Raw genomic sequence first — 14817 nt, forward strand, 5'->3', positions numbered from 1 at the left:
AAGGGGTACATTGACATTATTCAGCTTCCATTATAGGAAGAGGTGTTACAAGAGTGCTCTATATCTCTATATGTGTAAACAGAGAAAAAATGTGCAAATAGATGGCATTCAAGAATATGTAGCCTTGTTCCTGGGTTCTGTAGGTACGAAAAAGGTTTGTTGTTGTGGTGCACTGCAAATAGCTTCCTGTGCTGTTCTTTATAACAGGGGTTAGTATAAATGACTTCACAATGTTAAGGACAATGGAAAATAAGGACTGTTATCAATGCAAATGTTGTACAAAAGATTGATAGGGATATTAGATGGCCCATGTTGACATTTGAGCTTAATTATTTGCTTTTCACTGATTTTTGATGGGCCACAGAGAGTTGACCTAAATAAATTAAAGTAGTTCCATTTCCTGTAAGTTTCATCTAACAAAGTTATCTTTCCCCAAGCAGAATATAAGCAATGGGATAGAAAAATCATAGGTTTAAAATGTACCATATAAAGAAATAAGCATTAACAATCAACAAAATGCAAAAACTTGTTTGAACCCCATTATCCATATGGCTAAAGAGAGAGTGTCCTCCAGTGTGATATCAAGGAACATAAAAGCAATCCAAAGAAGGAAAGGTAATTTGGAAACTACATTATTTCTTCAAGTTTTTTTTTTTTAATTAAGAAGTTCAAATTTTATTTGTGAAGGAATTTAGTGCCCATGGATGAATATGAGGAAATAATTGTACTAGCTTAAGCCAGGCATCTCAAATTTTGACTTTCAACCTACCTATTATTTCACTCCTGGCTTACTGCTAATTATGCTGATTTTTGCCAAAAGTTACCATGAATGTGTGCCACAAGTATGAGAATAAAGATGAGACCAAACTACTTTCCTTCACCTAACCAATTTAGGAACCACTGCATAAAAGCCTTTCACATAAAAGCCTTTCAACAACAAGAATGACGTTCTTAACATGGACATCTCATCTACCCAACATCGCTTCGCCCCAAAAAAGAAATGAACAAGTGAAAATGCAAAAACTGGGATCAACCAACTCAACCACTAAATAAAATAAATAAAATCCTAGAAGAATATTGTTTTTACTTCAAAAAGGGAAGGGAATCTGAGAATTCTGAAAACTACTAAGGACTTCACTATTGCTGTTGATTTTATATAGAAGGCACTCAGATACAGTGACCTACCAATGGGAGATATAATAGATCTACAAACAAAAGAAAGAATGTGATGAAACATCAAAGCACTTATGCATGTGTAATTTTATGCATGCAGTTATTCTTGGTCCCAGGATATTAAAGGGACAAGGTAGGTTAGACAATCTTTTTAGTGGAGAGAAACAAGCTTTTGAGAAGAAAGCTTCTCTCTCACCAACAGAGGTTGGTCAACTAAACGATGTTACCTCACCCACCTTGTTTCTAACTTTAAACATGGGAGTTGTCTCATTAGGTCTGTCCTGCACCACTAAAGTTAATGGATGTAGGATGGGTCAATGGGACTACTCTTATGGTTAAGGTAGTCCACGTGTTTAAGTGCTTTGCTAGATTGAGGCTAAAATACGGGGAAACATCCCGATGTACACAATTTTTTATTGCTGAGCAAGTGACCTTTCTCCCACAAAGATTTAAAAACATCTTAGAGCCCAATATACCCAGTTGTTCCATCTGTCACATGGAAGGTCTGTGGGTGTGAATGGTAGGGCACTGCAACTGTAAAATTTCAAGTTTCATTTTGTTTGCAAACATTGCAGTATTTAATATTGATTGTTTACCAATTAATAATGCTCACTTTTCTACATAGTTCTGTGTAAGTCAAAGGCTTTTTCCCCCCTCTTAAGAAAAAAAAATGTCTTATGCCAGAAAAATACATTTTCTTCATAAAACACCAAATTGAACATTTTTATAAGTCCACATGGAGAAAAAAGTGTTTTGTTTAATCAACAGAGCAATACTTCCTGTACATCTCCTTCCACGTAGGACTCCAGAGATGAAATGATAATTTACTATCTTGCTACATCACCCACCTACTTGATGACAATGTTTACAATAAAGTACACTCTATAAAAGTTTAAATGAACTGGCAGAGAACAAGGACACTCCTGGTGCCTAGAGTGTATATATGTTTTATTAAAGAATTGCCCTCCGGTCACAACACTACAGGTACAAGTATGGCAGCATTTATATTATAAACCTTGTTTTTCCATTTCTTTTACAGCTTGTCTGTTTCAGATTGCATTTAGTTGAAGGTGGGCATAGAAGCAGACATTTTAGATGTAAATATGCTCTATCAGGAACATTTCTTAAAACGGCCAAGGTAGAAAGGTACAAAGGATTAAGTAGCAACCATTGCTGAATCAAGCTGCAGACTAACACTACTAATGGGGAGGAGGATGAAATCATGGCCGTTGAGGTCAGTGCCAAAACTCCCATTGACTTCAATGGGGCCAGGATTTCAGTAAAGAACTAGCAGGTGGGCCCCACAAAGATTAGGTTATGGGTAGCAAAGGGGTATCTGGGTGATTTAAAAAATTTTGAGTCCCTTTCCAACAACCCTTCCTCCCCAGCACCTAATGCGCAGCATGATTTAACTACTCTATAGGTGAAAAATTTTCAGGATGTGATGCAAGGAATTTAATACTGTGGTTGTTTCCTTCCCTTCTCAGTCCCTAAAAAAAAAAAAAAAAAGAGTACTTGAGAGACAGCACTAGTGAGAGTGGGGAGAAGAGAACTTCTCTTTAGTGGGTGAAAAGCAGGATAGTCAGAGAAGCCTAATTTAAAGAGGGCAAAAAAAGTTTGTTGTTGTGGTTTGGAAGAGCTCTATCCCTAAATGGGGAGTTCCACCAAAGGAAGTTAAGGAGGCTCCAGGAAACGTCACTTTAACAATTGCTGTTCTATTACAATACTGCTCAGCTACACATGCAAGAGTTTCTGTCCCTTTCTATTTTAGGGTTGCCAGACCTCCAGGTTTGCCCTGGAGTCTTTAGGCATTAAAAATTAATCTCCTGGAGACTGCTGTGAGAAACCTGGGGAAAAAAAAGTCATAGGGAATTCTCAAAATGAATATTGAAAGGCAATTGAGATTTATCTCATCAGCTTCTTATTAGTTTCATTCATTACTGGAGACTCTATACGCCAGCCTGTGTTTGAAATGTCAAATCAACACGTGCTTGCCATCTCTCAACCATCTTATTGGTATACACATGCTGTGAGATATGTCTCTACAGCAGGGGTGGCCAACCTGAGCCTGAGCAGGAGCCAGAATTTACCAGTGTACATTGCCAAAGAGTCACAGTAATACATCAGCAGCACCCCATCAGCTCTCCTCCCCGCCCCTGCTCCCAGCACCTCCCACCCACCAGCAGTCCCGCCGATCAGCGCCTCCCCTTGCCTCCCCACACGTCCCAATAAGCTGTTTCGTGGCATGCAGGCAGCTTGGAAGGGGAGGACTGAGGGCACGGCAGGCTCATGCGGGAAGGGGTAGAGTGGGGGCAGGGCCTGTGGCAGAGCCAGGGGTTGAGCAGTGAGCACCCCCTGGCACATTGGAAAGTTGGCACCTGTAGCTCAAGCCCCGGAGTCGGTGCCTATACAAGGAGCCGCATATTAACTTCTGAAGAGCCGCATGTGGCTTCGGAGCCACAGGTTGGCCACCCCTGCTCTCAGTAAAGTCAGTGCTGTCTCAGTGACCACATGTAACTCTGGCTCGTGAGCGGTAACAGCATTTTACACTTTCAAAAGGAACAGATCAGTTTTTCAAAATGGATGATTTCAGTGGAGACTCTTCAATATCAGCTCTGAAGGCATTGTGAAAAGGAAAAAAGTATGATTGTACTTACAATGATGACTGGTGTAAGGACCCAGAATATAAAAACTGGCTTCACATAATAGATGAATTGACACAATGTGTTTTGTGTCAAGCATTTTCCATTTAATATGAAGGGAGTTGAGCCATTGCCATTCGTGCTGAATGTACAAAACACAAAGATGCTGTGAAAAATCGGAAGTCAATCTCCTCCCCCACCCCGCCCCAAAAGAAAGGAAACCTCAGGAAAATCTAATGACAACTGAAAAAAATAGGAGAAGTTTTCCTAAACTGAGATTCATCATTTATGTTATTCTAGTCAAAACTGCAACAACAAGTTGCTTCCACAGTTTTGACTGGATTCAGAAATTGAAAGAAGGACATACAAAAGCATCTAGTATTACTGAAAATGTTTTGGCACCAAAACCACAGCAACTTTAGTTAATGATCTTGAATTAGCGCTGATTGGAATGGACTCCTCAAATAAAGTTTTTCCCTGTAACTGTTCTTTATTTTTCAAAAAACCAAAAGAGATTATTTTATTTGTACCATGACAATGACAAGACTTGCTCCACTCATTTCAAACAAATAAAACAGCCTTTGTATGAACTGTGCGTCAGCCTATTTAGCTGATAATACCTGTTAATTCTGGGAAACACAGGTCAGTTCACCACGAGCTGAAACAACTGAATGACAGAATGATTCAGGATGGCTGCAAATACCATCTAATTCACAATTACGTTAGAAACAGCATGAAAGGTTTGAGGCTGAATGTCTTATTCTGAATCATAGTGAAGTCTCTTCCTCCACTAAGACAGAATCTCGCAGTTCAGTTTTTGATTTTGTAGAAAATGAGTATAAGGAACTTCTGCCTCATGTGCCAACATGGCTATCCCTTTTGCCTGTGATAGAATGAGTCCTACAGTGCTGGCTTGCACTACAGGCATTTTATTTCAGAGGGGAAAGAAAAATATATCCCGTTATATGGGAAGAATTCAGTGAAGATGATCAGGAGTCTCTTCCTCTTTGTTGCATTTATTTCCTTTATCAAGCACTCAAAATTTTAACTTTTTTTTCCCTCTCCCTCCCCCCACGCCAATCAAGCACTCAAACTGTAAAATTCAGCAATGCCAACTGTACAGAACTAGACTGTCACAGAAGCTCTTTATTCTAAATTCCATAAAACTAAAAAGGACAAGTTCTGTGGGTGATCAGCTCAGGATATTTTGTACAATGTCTCTCAGTGGAATAGGAGAAAAATTGGGGAAGAAACAGATCCATGGTTGAGCTAATAAAGGTATGGGGACTACCCTCTCCTAGCCTTCACCCGCAGCAGCTTTTCGATAAATATTATGCAGTCAGAGGATGCTATATAGGCATAGGTTAGGTAGGCAGCTCCTGGGGAGGCACAGCTGTCCATGGCGGCAGATTCACAGCAAGTTGGGGTATGATCTACCCCACACTATCTTGTCCCGGAACAGATTGTCAGTGGGCACCCTGACATGCATTAACTGTTCCTTAATGTGCTTTGATCATTAACACAGGTACAGAGACCTCAGCACAGACCATGTGACTGGAGGGCCTGGCCCAGCAGGAGTGCACAGCCCAGCTCCTGATGGGCTCTCCCTGAACAAGACTAAGGATGAGGGGTCTGAGCAGTGACTAAGTGGCCTGCCTGTTCCCATCTGCCCCCTGCCAGACCTCCTGCTGTTCGGGCCTATTTCCAACCCCCCCAGCTGCCACAGGCCCCCATTTCCCCTGTATCCTAATGCACTGCCCTAGTCTTTCTGCCCCCATTGCCTCCCTGTGTCCTCTAGACCATCTGCTACCAGGGTCCTGCCCCACTGTACCATCATCCCCCTTCTCTACCATCCTGCTCCACCTCCCCACTTTACCTGCACCATGATCTGCTCCCTGTTTTCCTAGCCCGCCCGCCCGCCCACCTCCTCTGGCCCCTTGGTCCTGGTCTCCCCAGGGTCCCTGACACCCATTCCCCACCCTGTGTGCAGACTCCAGTCTCCCATATTATTTCCCCCAACACACTGTTCCACCCATGTACCGCTTGCCTTCCCGCAGCTTCAAGTCAGGGACCCTGCTCCTCTGCCTTGCTCCTAATGCACTCTAGGGTGCCCTTTGGATTGATGCTCAGCATTAGGGTCAAAGTCCAAATGTATGTCTGTGGTGGGGAGAGGGGGCATACATGAATCTCACAGTGCTTTTGGAGGTAAATCCCTAATGAAAGGCTGCTGTCTTCTGGGATGGCACATCCAGTGGGGGTCCTTCCAGGGAAGCCTGTTCATGGAGGAGCACACTGCTCTATTTGCCACTCTGTCACCCCAAAAAGGCAATGGACTTTGGCAGGTCAGGAAACTGCAGGGGGTCACTTCTGTCTCCATAGGGTGTCCTTTTTGTTGTGTGTGAGTTTGAAAGGAGTCACTTAGGTCCCACACACCTTTATACTCAGACCAGGGCTGTAGCCAGGGTTAGCACCACAGTTCAATCCAGGTTGTGTGGGCCAGATTTTCTGTTGGACCCTTAGCTTCAAATAAGACAAGTTTGCTATGAAAAGGTAACAGACATTTGCAAGGAGAAAACACTGAAGGAAAAACAGTCTGAAACTCAGAAACTCACGCACCCTACCGGATATATTCCCCACTTTGTCCATTAAAAAACCACCACACACACTATACATAAGTGTTATTATATCCCATACCACCATAATTTGTCTTCTTATACTTGGTCAACTTGCAATACAGTACTAGTTTGCTGGTCACAATAGAGAGGCATGATAAATTTGTGTGGAATCAGCAAGCCAACAGGTATAACTGAAGGTGGCACCACCAGTAACCCCTTCTCTGTACCCTCACCCCCTGCAAAACCTAGCTTTGCCACTGAAGTAGATAAGGCATTGTCAAGCTGCATCACACACCTTGAGAAATGTTTTCAAACAAATGTCAGTCCTCTCACTGGACAATGGTTTGATATTGAGAAGTTGGTTGAAGACTTTCACAATTGAGATTGATTTTGACAAGCTTATATATGATGGCTCCTGCACTTTACAGCAAAGAAGAAGAAATAATTTCAAAGGAGCAAAAATTTTAGTCAAAGATGGATGAAAGTTTTCAAACATACACTCTAGTGAAAACGGGCATTTTCAAACTCATATCTTTCACACTTGGAATTCCAATATCAAATTTATTCTGTGAAAGGGTTTTCAGCTTAATGACTCAGCTTCAGAGCAAAGAAAGAAAAAAAAATTAAGTGAAAGTGTTGTGAAAGCAGAGTTACCAGTGCAGCTGGTACTCATGTCTTACGCTGACTCTTACGAATGTCAAAAAGTCTGCTGACTTGCTGAAAGCAGCAAGCAGCCAACTTATCTACTGGTTTAAGAAAGAAACTGGAGCAAAGGCAACTACAGGAAATCCAACTTCCATAAAATAAATACAATTCCATTTACTTTAAAGTCTAAATAATGCATTTTTGCTGTATCAGTCTTTTGGCATTGGTATACTATTAGCTTTTAGTTATTTTTAAAACAGAATACACACACAAAAGTAGCTTGAACCCTATCACCCTTGTAATAATGTGAACCTTATTTTTAAAATGGGTGATTTTTCAATATTACTTATTTTGTAACATGTTTGAACTTTGCTTGCACATGAAAGAGATACACATTACTCCTTGTTTTCCACTGGAGGTAAACTGCAGACAAACTGCTTGCTCCATAGTAAATGGATTTTTGAAATAGCTCAGTCCTTAAAGCTATTGTGTCATGTGATGACACCTCCCAGAATGCATACAACCTGCGTATATGCCCACCAACTGTTCCTTCCATCCAGGGTGCAACCAATGTAGGGGTTCTAAGATCATTCCTTTTATGGGCAATTTGGGAGGTAGTCACTTGTTTTACACAGACTCTTACAATGGAAGAATAATGAATGAGGAACAAAAAACCTTATTGTAAGATACGGACAAATGACTGTCCACTTAAAGCACAATATGCACACAAAGCAGTCAAACAACGGGGGCTTGTATTAGTAGGAAACTAAAATCACTGTGCTCTGATCAGAGCGGCAGTTGATCACTTAGAGAACAAGAACATCACTCAATTAGAAGATCGTGAAATGTACCTGCTCCTGTTATTAAAGGTTTTCATGATTGTGGCACAAACTGAAAAACCAGGCTGCTGTAATGACTCTTATACAATCCCCTACCCAAGATTCTGGTGCAGTAGTATAGCTGGGGGAAGGGGGGGAGGGGAAATAGATGTGGCCAGGGCATTATTATGGTACAGCAATACCCAGTTGCAGGCCCCTGGAAACAGTTGGCAGTCAGCAAAATTTAGAGCCACCTTTACACTACTCTAATATAAAACTAGCACATCCCAGTCCTGAGCTGTGGCAAATTCTCTTCAGGTACAGCTCAAGATTGGGCCCTATCCATTCAACAAAGGGGTCCCGTTTGACACAATGAATATCTGCCATGTGTACCACATAGCAAATCAGTACAGCTGTTTGGATTTGGGTTTCATGTTGGTGTGAGAGGCATTTGTAATGAGTTATTTACAATTTCGGCATATCCCATGGTTTCACCCTGCAATATCACTGAATTAAAACATATAGATGATTATGTATGTTTTTATTTTGAAGTACATGTGGTACGGTACTGTACATATCTGCAATTCCTTTGTTAAGTTGGAAATCACACTGATAATTTCTCCATGAATCCAGATGTTAAAGTGGAGTGTGTAGTAATATTGACAATTTTAATGTCTTGGCTTTCTTAATTTCATTGTAGTTTTTAGCCTGCTAAATCAGATAGAGGTCACATATTCAGAGCTACTGATTTTGCGGTGAAGTAAGCATCTCTTCAGATGGTATTGACTGTGGAGAGCCTAGCAGACTAACAGTATGTTTCATTGTTGTTCAAATTCTGATTGGCATGCTGTATTTTTTCCCCCTGTCTTTCATAGTAGAGATTGATTGCCACAGAAAAGCAACTGCAGGAATCTCCAAGTAAAGGTAAAGCTGTCAAAATAATCTAATCAATTTCAATAGATCAAAAACACCTTTCCAAAAATGACTGATGAGTTTTACAAGCAAACATTAAACATTCCCACTTAGAAATAACTCAGTGAAGCAGAATTCTTTATAGTTCATTCTGTATTTGGTAGAATATTTGTTTATTTAACCCAGCAGGAAGTTATAATAGAACAGTCAAATAATTACTTCACATAATGCTCTGCTGATTAAATATTTAGATGTTCTTGGCAAATAACAGGTGGAAATTCTGGTACTACCCTCCTCCCCAACCCACCCATTATCTGTGGTGTGGTTGGCCTGGTAGGATGGGGAAAACAGTATAGTTATGATGCATGGGGCCAGGACAGCACACAGGGCTGTCTGTACCCTTTATATACACCATGCAGTCATGCTTTGTGGATCTCAGTCTGCCACAGTGTGGAAAGGGGTGAGGGACAGCGGAGATACTTATTGTAAGTAGTATTATGTTCAGTTAACTTTAACTGACATGATACGGAGCAATGTGCATCTCCTTGTATCAGCTTGGGGATGTTCAGTCAGCGAGGCCATTCACCCATCTGGCCTTCTACATTACCGGCCTTCTCCAACGTTCCACTAGGGAAGGGTAGCTTTAAATTCTGAAGAGGGTCTATGTGAGCCCAGACATTGGAGACTTCCCAGGACATACACGTAATTAAGTGTATCTTCCACATGTTGCCCCATCTGCAGATCAGTCAGGCCTGACTATTTTCTGGGCTGCACTGGCAAGCCCTGGACCTAAAGCAGAGTTTCTGGATAGCTGTTCCTGTGTTGATAGCAGAGTTAGCAGATATTGCAATCACAATACCTTTGAGTGGAGAAGCCCTCTTAATGCTTGTTAAGATGCAGGCTAGCCTGTTAAAAGCTGTTTGCTTGCCATGTTGTAGTTGCCTCTGCTTCCAATGTACTAACCTGCATCTTTATAAGCACTGAGTCATTTCAACCTAACTCAATTGAGCTAACGGGGCTATTCAGTGGGACTACTCAACTGAGCAAACGTTTGCAGGATCGCACCCATTGCCTGTTAATATACAGCATGCTTGTCCGTAATACAAGTATTCAGTTAGCAGTATAGGCATCAGTGCAGTTGAGACCATTAAAACTTCCATACTTCTTTATTTGATATAATATCAATCCTCAAAAGCAACAGGGTTTGCGCTTTAATTTTTCAGCGGGCAAGACATGGTTCAACTTCTGCCAGGATTTCTGTGGGGTGCTGGAACAATTTTTATTGTGGGGGTGCTGAGAGCAATTGAACCAAACTGTAAACCCTTTATATAATGTAAATCACTTCAAGCCTGTGGGTGCAGCAGCACTCCCAGCACCCCTAGTTCCAGCAACTATATCTGTGTTACAAATAGAAAAATTGTAAAAAATTCATAAAGCAGAGAAACCAGAAAATGGGTCAGTGTCAGTGATGTATTAATTTTTCAACACAAGAATGTAATTCTCTTGCACATCCTTTCCAGTAACCCTTTGAAGTAAATAGCAGTAAAACTGGAATAAGTTTGCATTTGAAATCTGCATATGCAGCAACATTAAAAATTGCAATATGAGCACAAAGAAAATTAATGAGTCTTTTAGAACTACACAATTTTATGTTTTGCTTTGAACGTGCGGTTACATGGAGAAACAAAGTTTGTGCTAATCTAGTATAAACAAGAAAGACAGTGTCAGCAGCAGTGTCTCAACAGTTCAAAGGAATACCATGGGGGTTCTGCAGCAAAACACAAAATCCCCATCCTTCATTACCATTGTCTTGAAACAGGCATTTGAGGGTGGGGGTGTTTATGAGGAAGGGATTAGCTTGCTTTTTTTTATTTAAATTAATGTGTAGTTTTGAAACTCTGCAAACCAGGATCAGACAAGTGTATGGAAAACAAAACACCTTATCGGCAGCATGACCTTCAAAATGTCATCTACACTATAACAGTTCAAAGAATTTCCAGATTCATAAACTGCAGTGTGCTGCCTTTGACAACTTTATCAAATGTTTTTCTAAAGCACTTTTGGAAGAAGGTTAATCTAGTCTCTCACATTCAATGAAATACAAAGGAAGGGCTCACTCTACAGATCCATTTTAAATAATCCAAAATTGTAGTCTAACTATACTATTGCTCTAACACTGGGATGTTTATGTTTCAACTAAAGGATCAAAGGAAATGTAAGTACATAAGAAAAAAAGATGGTTAGGTAGTGTACATGACTGTAGGGGAAATGACAGTGATGTGCTATATTATGTATCTTGTAGTACAAAGAATCCCAGATGAAGATTTAGTGGGAAATTTTTCCTCCCCATAATTTCTTCCCCAATAACATCCCCAGCCACCATAATCTGTGCAATAGTTTACATTTTGTTACAACACCACACCATGCAGAGAACAGGCAGATATGACCCATAGATAAACCCGCTCACTCTACAAGTCAATCTCACAGAAATTAAAATAGATATATTTATTTTTATTCCGTTCCCCTGCCCCCCTTACAGGTGGGAAGCAACAGGATAAATGCAAAAAGTAATAACTTTTGATTACAATTATTACCTGTAATCTAGCTCTGTCAAGCCTTGATTCTCCTCTCACTTATACTGGTGTAAAAAAGGAATAATACAAGTGAATTCCATGAATTTACACTAAAGTATAAATGGTGTGAGATCAGAACCAGGGCCCATATTTTTATCCAGTCAGCTTTTGAGAATCCCTACTTGTCCATTCACACAGAGTGGGTGACACTTTTGTATGGGCAAATAAAATACTCTTTACACATTAATAGTCACAGTAGTACAGGAATTGTGACTAAAGTTTGGGTCTCAGCCAGAAAATGTTCAAGATAGTTTTTCTACATACAAACATAACAGCAGAGATAGGCTTCCTTTACAAGCAAAACATGTTAACTGTCATTAATAAATAGTATTGCAGGACAAGTTTCATCTCAGTACATTACTGTTGGGTTGAAGTTCATCTTCAGCTCCCAGGAATTTTTTCTTCTTTTTAAACTTTCTGCTAAATATAACCCAAACCAAGTTTATATGTCATAACCTAATCTAAGAGAGGAAGCCATCTGTAGGTTTGATAGTGTAGTTCAGACTTCATTTCCATTTCTGCTTCCCTACTGAGACTTGGCCAGGGTGCCAACTAATACCAGTTGTAGTAATGCTTGGTTTTGCGATGAGGAAAGTTGCCAATTGGTAATGGAGAATGAACAGACAACAGGATTCACAGTCATCAACTATCACTTCATAATGACTTTTGCTCACTGTTATCCCAGAAACTATCTACAGATGAAAGGCTCTGTAGGTGATTGACAATTCCCTAGCCTTCCTCTTATTTTTTTCCACTGAGGTCATCTGTTTAGTCTAAGAGATGGAACGAAGCTGTGTGTTACAATAACAGTGTATCATGGTCCAATGGTTGTTACTGCACCATTGATATAGTTAACAAATAATCCAATTTGCACATTGAAAAACCTTGACCTGGATTCTGGTTTCAAAGACATCATTGTAAATCCACCAGAGTCAATGAAATTACATCATGTAAAAGTGTAAGAGAAATCAGAATCCAGACCCCTTATTTTCATAAACTGCAAGAATAAATTTAAGTAAGACTGCAGTGAAGAACTATTTGCCAGAGTTTTGAACATAGGAGAAAAGCTCTTTAAAAGCTCGTCAGCTTTCAGCCATTTGTTCACAGAAAGGACAGCTGGTGCTCAAGTTTAAATATTAAGTATGGAAGCTTGCCAATCTGCCCTTATTGCAAAGTAGGCTATACACAGTAGATATTACAAAATAATAAATACTTCAATTTTAAAGTTCGCTGCAGATTTAATTATCAAACATAAAAGAATAACTTATTTCCCCTCCTAGGAGGAGCCATGCAAAATTCTCTCAGGCTCTTACAACAAGAATCCTAGTCTGGACCTTCCATTGACAAGGGGTAAATTTCTCCTAACCTCCTAAACCAGGGGTGGGCAAACTATGGCCTGTGAGCCGGATCTGGCCCCTCAGGGCTTTGGATCTGGCCCACGGCATTGCCACCCCTGTGGCGCCGTGGGCTCCGTGCTGCTCCCAGAAGCAGCTAGCACCATGTCCTTGCGGCCCCTGGGGGAGGGAGGAAGGGTAGAGGCTCTGCGCACTGCCCTTGCCTGTGGGTACCTCCCCCGAAGCTCCCATTGGCCAGGAACAGGGAACCGCAGCCAATGGGAGCTTTGTGGGAGGTAACCACAGGCAAGGGCAGTGCACAGAGCCCTCTGCTCCCCCCATGGTGCCGCCTGCTTCCCGGAGCGGCGCAGGGTCAGAGCCAGGGCAGGCAGGGAGCCTGCCCTGGCCCCGGTGCATGCTGCTGCTACTCCAGAACTGCTCCAGGTAAGCAGTGCCAGGCTGGAGCCCAAACCCCTCCTACACCCTGCCCCTCAACTCCCTGCCCTGAGCCCCATGCCTGCCCCCCATCCCCCTGCTGCACCCTGCACCCCAACCCCCTGCCTTGAGCCCTCTGCATACCCCGCACCCCTCCTACACCTCAAACCCCTTCCCTGAGCCCCCTCGTACAACCCACACCCCTCCTCTGCCCCATCTCCTTGCCCTGAGTCCCGTCCTGCACACCGTACCCCCTCCCACACCCCGCACTCCCTCCCATACCCCAACCCCTTGCCCCAGTCCTACATTCATGGCCTCACATGCAATTTCCCTACCCAGATGTGGCTCTCAGGCCAAGAAGTTTGCCCACCCCTGTCCTAAACCATTCTCACAATGCAGTCTAAACTGAGATTAAGTTCAGAGTCTCCTTTATTAGGCAAAGTTTTCCCACTTGGTAGACTGAGAGCATTTAATTTCTTACTTATGAGTTGCTCATGTATCCTTGCAGAACAGCCTTCCTTTCTATTTATATTTTACTGGGTGAAGTTGCTTGTGTGCTGAAGATGTGACCCAATACACACTGAAAGAAATGAAAAGACTCCAACTGATTTCAGTGGGCTTTAGATCAGGCCTCAAGGACCTGATTTTCCAGTGCCTTTACTTCATGCAGTCATTTATACCTGTACAAAGGAAACATAAAATGCTACTTGTAAAAGAGCCCCCTGAAGTTTCTCACCTAAATGAGAGAATCTGACCACATCAGTTACTGACACTGGGTGTCTCCAGCACAGGCCCCAGCTCCTTACAACTTGCAAAGACCACTTGTAGGCCTTTTTAGGACTTTCTGGCTTACCCTGGGAGTTCACAGCTATCTCAGGGTGAAGGTGTCCTGGCTGGAAATTCCCTCTGTGGCTCCAGGAGTCCTTGCAGCAGTCTCCTGCTTCACACAGTCCTTCCCTAACTGACTGCGGTTTCCTCCCTTTTAAAGGCATCCTCCCTACAATATATGACGGACAGGTCAGGAGGGGTGGGGCTAGCCCTACTCCCAAAGCCTGTGTGGCACCTTCTTCATCAGTGTGGGGTCTACTCCCCCCATCACACTACCATTCTGAGCTGAACATATTTTACATCCCTTCTGAATTAAGTGGAAAATGACTCCATAAGATACAAGTCTGAAGAGAGTGAGGCTTTGCATTTAGGGGCTAACAGAAATAGCCTATGGCTTGATACGATTAAAAAAAATCTTTTTCCAGGCTATTGCTGTTTCTGTTACAGAGCTTAAAAAAAAAAATCATGTGCAGTAATCTTTCAAAATCCCTCACCCGTGTGTACAATTGTTTACTCAAGGTCACCCATATAGACAGACCATATAACATATAAGACTGAAGGGGAGATACAAAAAGCTGAATCACAACCCGCAGTCATCAGTGTTAACTAGTGGGTCTCACAGTATGGTTGGGAGACTCAGTGTTGCACGCATATATTACAATATTTTAGACTAAGAAAATCTTATTTCAGTGCCATAAGAACATCTTCTTCAGGTAAGCTGTCTTTTTAATTACTTTATAAAAAAAATCTATCCATAAACTGCAAAGTTCATTGTTAAATCA

The 14817-nt window shown here is 41.7% G+C and overlaps 1 long non-coding RNA gene across 1 annotated transcript in view; it reads right to left on the reverse strand.

Annotated features, from left to right (window-relative positions):
* The window catches only part of LOC311521126, a 495541-nt gene extending 481392 nt beyond the window's left edge, over positions 1-14149 (reverse strand). The window contains exon 1 of the long non-coding RNA XR_014711803.1: positions 14061-14149. This is a non-coding gene — a long non-coding RNA (uncharacterized lncRNA). The remainder of the gene's footprint in view (positions 1-14060) is intronic.
* Positions 14150-14817: the final 668 nt, after the last annotated feature.

Source organism: Lepidochelys olivacea (assembly GCF_965140295.1).
Source record: "Lepidochelys olivacea isolate rLepOli2 genome assembly, chromosome: 5".
Lineage (NCBI taxonomy): Eukaryota > Metazoa > Chordata > Testudines > Cheloniidae > Lepidochelys > Lepidochelys olivacea.